At 64.0% G+C, this 4,170-nt stretch overlaps 2 non-coding genes across 2 annotated transcripts; one reads left to right on the top strand and one right to left on the bottom strand.

The window, feature by feature from the left end:
* Nucleotides 1-594: 594 nt before the first annotated feature.
* On the top strand, nucleotides 595-665 carry TRNAG-GCC (transfer RNA glycine (anticodon GCC)). The gene has a single exon. It is a non-coding gene; the product is annotated as a tRNA-Gly (tRNA).
* A 2,624-nt stretch (nucleotides 666-3,289) lies between these two features.
* TRNAG-UCC (transfer RNA glycine (anticodon UCC)) lies at nucleotides 3,290-3,361 on the bottom strand. Its single transcript has one exon. It is a non-coding gene; the product is annotated as a tRNA-Gly (tRNA).
* Nucleotides 3,362-4,170: the final 809 nt, after the last annotated feature.

The raw sequence follows: 4,170 nt of genomic DNA, 5'->3' as shown, positions 1-4,170 counted from the left end.
CGGGGGGCCGTGGGGCCGGCCCGCACCCGCGAGGCTCCCACAGACTCGAGTCTCAGCCTCAACAGCGCTGGATGGGACGCCGGGAGACGCACGCAGGGCGGCGGGGCCGGGACCCATCGTCCTCCCCGCAGCACCACTCGCCCCCAACACCAACCCCAATCCCACCCCAGCCTCGATCGCCCCGCTTTGGGTCCCACGCGCTGCACAGGCCAGAAAGCCAGTCAGAAAGGGACTGTGGGTCCGTCCGGACAAGGCGCCGTACTCGAAGACACCGTCCGAGCTCCGCCATGCCCGGCACAGCTCACTTTCTCCGAGGGCAAATGGACAGGAGCCTTCTGAGGCTCCCGCCTTCTTCCTCCCCGGAAGCCCGAGGGCAGGCTGGGACCCCTGAGCCACGAAGACAACGCGCGGCATGAGGCCTTGCCGCTCCTCTCCAGAGCCCCTAACTCTCTACGGCCCTCGACCGGACTGGAGCCTTTCCTGGTCGCTGGTCTGCAGGGGAGCTGAAGACGCCAGTCTTAGAAGCGGGCGGCCAGCCGGGAATGCAGCTCCTAGAGCTCCTAGGACTTCGCTCTGTTAGTGAGAAGTATTGGGGCATGGGTGGTTCAGTGGTAGAATTCTCGCCTGCCACGCGGGAGGCCCGGGTTCGATTCCCGGCCCATGCAGCTGTCACTCCCCATTTTGGTCCTGTAGCCCTAACCGGGCACCGCCCAGCTACACACTCTGCCTCTTTGGCCTCCACACATGCCACCCACCCACGGGCACCTCCATTCCAGGGCCTTACTTCTCCTTTAGGACCTTGCCGCTGCTTCGCGCGCGCGCACACACACACACACGCGTGCGCCACCACCAGCCAGGCACTCAGCGCTCTCACCCCTTCCCCACCCACTGCTTTTTCTCCTGAGCTCGCTCTCCCACGTTCACCGTTCCAAAAACTAGACCCACGGCCTCACCCATGTGCTCAGGCACCAGTCACCTCAACTAACCCCACACGTCTCTCACACACACCGCACCTCAGACGTCCACACTGCCCTGACCGGGGCTTATTGCTGTCCCAGCGCCCCATGAAGTCTATTTCTCACCGGCCTTGCCTGGACCCGCTCCATCTCACTCTGGGGTCTGACCTAGACGGCTTCCCAGGGCACCCGCACTTGGTCAGTGAGGCGAGTCTCACCGCCTGGAGGGCACAGCACCCCAGGGGCTGTTATCCCCAGCGGTGTTGGGGGCTGGGGGTACCCTCAGAGCACATGGGCTTCCATCTGGCTCTATCCCAAGCTGAGTCCCATCTGCCGGCTTTCTGCTCATCCTTGCAGCAAGCCGGCTCCCATGCCTCCCCACCTGACTGCCGACCCCCCTCCACACACACCGCACCCCTACTCTTTCGCACCCCTCTCAACCATCAGGGAATATACTTGTCCCACGCCCGGGTCTTTCTAGGGGGACCCTCATAATCAGGCAACTCGTATGCCCCGGACAGGAGCCCCCTTGTGCTAGTTGCCCCTCCACACCAACCAGGATGCCTCCCTCACATCCCACCCTGCGTCTGCAGAGTCCCCAAGCCCCCACCTCCAACTGGCCAGCCCCAGACTCTCCTCTTTCCAGAAGGGCAGAGCTCTGCAGGGACATACTGGACTCTTCCCCCCGCCTCCCAGCACTAGGTATGGGGGTAGGGGGCCCGTACAGGGCTGAGGGGCATTGTGGTCATGCCTCTTGTCCCAGGCCCCTTTCTGCTGGGGCCCCTTGCCTTGGGTGTGGTGGAATGTCCCGGGGGCCGATTGACCCCTATGCCCATCTCAGAGGCCCACCCACAACATGCCGGGCGGGAGGGAGTAGCCTTCTCCCTCCACTCAGAGGGACAGCCAGCATCCAGATGGTGAGAGGGACCATCTTCCAAGGTGTCCCCAGGCCTGGTCCCAAGCCCAGACACTGTCAGCTCACTGGTGCAGCTCGCTGAACACCCACACAGGAGATACAGAAAGACGTGGTAGAACAGGACCTGGCTCTGCAGTTCCCTCCCAGGAGCAGCCAAAGAATCAGACGGAGGGGGCGCAGCTGGAGCAGGGAGAGCCGCGAAGACCAGGTGGTGAGGCAGGAGGGGGATTCAGCGGGGACCCAGTCAGGGATCCCGGTGAGGAGCATCTGCATGGAGTCTCCTGCCATTGACAGACAGGATGGAAAGCGTGAAGGATAATATCAGAATCAAAGGGGGAGTGGGAGGGTCTATCCTGACAGCCATCTACCCGTCACCACCACGCTCCACCACCTGGCCTTTGGGGGTCCCCTCCGGCGCCATTGTCTACCTCCTCGCGTCCACCTCAATCACTTTGTGGCCTAGTGAGGCGGTCGGACCCCCTCAAGATTCATGTGCCCACCTTTGCCGCTCCCCCCGCCCCTCACAGCTAGGGGACTCGGCTCCCATGAGCTCTGAAGGTGTTCTCTCTGAAACCACGGATGCACCAGTGCCCACATGTGCTCAGGAGCCCACGAGCCTGCCAGCACCAGTGGCGATCTGACGACCGCAGGCCCTGGCCCGTGGCCTGGTGGGCACACGTGCACCTCTGCAGGAGTGCCCCATCTGCAGGGTGAACTGAGTGTCCCGTGTGTGCGTTCTGTGCTGGCTGTGGGAGTCACTTGTGCCGCGCGGGCATGAGTGGAGTGCGTTGGGTGTGTGCGTCGTGTGCACCGTGGGTGTGTTCTGTGTGTGGGTGGGGGCAGAGGCAAGTGTCTGGTTTGACCGGCTGGGAGGAGGAAGACGGTCCACTGGGTGGGCTTTGGAGGTCAGAAGGAGCTGATGAGAAGAGGGAAGGAAAGGTGGAAGACCAGGACAAAAGGCCAAAATGACAGAGGGGTGCATGTCAGGCGTCAGGGTTGGGGCCTGTGGGCGGTGGAGGGCGCAGGGGAGGAGGGGCGGAGGGCGCCAGACTTGGGCTGTGCCGGTGCAGGTGTGCTGAGCGAGCGCTTGGCCTGGGAAATCAAACCCGGTCGCTGCGGTGAGAATCCTAACCACTAGACCACCAGGGAACATCGGGATACATGGTCCTTGTGTGACTCCTGGACCTTGCACCTGGGTGGCCAGCATTTGGTGCTCCCTGCGTGCCTGTGCCCAGATCACTTGGTTCTAACCGCCCCTGACAATCCTGAGTCCTGACGTCTCTTCTCCAGCTAGCAGCACTCCAAAACTCCGTGTCCCTCTTCTGCCAAAACACACAGGACAGCGCGCAGCCTCTCTTTCTCCACCATTGGCAGCCCAAGCTCCCTTGCGAGGGGCTGGGCAAAAAAGTTAACGCAATGCGTTGGCCGGGAATCGAACCCGGGTCAACTGCTTGGAAGGCAGCTATGCTCACCACTATACCACCAACGCACAGGATCCAAACAGCTGCACCGAACCACACCGGCTTTCACAAGTCGGCGCCTAAGCGCTTCCCAGCGCAACCTGCCCAGAAGCCCCTCACACGGATGAAGGGCTTGGAGCAGACAGAGCCACCAATGGCGGCCCAGCGCTCCGCCCCGGCGCAAGCCCTGTTCCTGGGCGCGCTGACGCTGCCCTGCCGCCCCCACCCCCATTCCCCTCTACCCGGGACCTGGGCTCAACTGGACAGCACGACCCCGACCTCCAGTGTCTGTCGCCCCCACGGAGCCCTCGCCAAAGTTCTTCTCCACCCCGGTCCAGGCGGGCGGATCCCCCGCCTCGCAACGGGGGCGTGCCACCGTGCCCGAACACCGTCCGGCCACACGGAAGAAAAGAAGCCGAGCGGGCCACGAGGGCTGGGGCGGGGGTGGGGGGTGGGCAGCATGGGAGGCAGGTTTGGCGAGCCAGCGGAGAGGCCGAGCCGGGCTCCGGGGCAGGCCTGAGATGACACCATGCTTGCGTGCGACAGGCAGTAGGAGAAGGGCTGTCTTGGGCGCCAGAGAGTGATGGTATACGTCCTGCCCTGCCCTGGCCGGGACAGGCCACCTACTCGCCATCCCTCTCCAACCGGTCCTTCTCCCCCACATGGCCCGACCCTGACCCGGGTGGCACGAATCTCCCGCCAACGTGCCACGCCTGTTGCCTCCCACGCCAGGAGGGAGTGGCGCAGGAGTCCAGCCAAAGGCTGAGACTGAGAGGAGGCCAGAGGCCAGGGGGTTGCGTGCCCTGCCGGATTGCGGCGCCACCGGCGCCAGGGGGCG

Source organism: Tupaia chinensis, unplaced genomic scaffold, assembly GCF_000334495.1.
Source record: "Tupaia chinensis unplaced genomic scaffold, TupChi_1.0 Scaffold139585_1, whole genome shotgun sequence".
Lineage (NCBI taxonomy): Eukaryota > Metazoa > Chordata > Mammalia > Scandentia > Tupaiidae > Tupaia > Tupaia belangeri.
The sequence above is the reverse complement of the archived record's forward strand: the minus strand, read 5'-3'. Positions and strand labels throughout refer to the sequence as shown.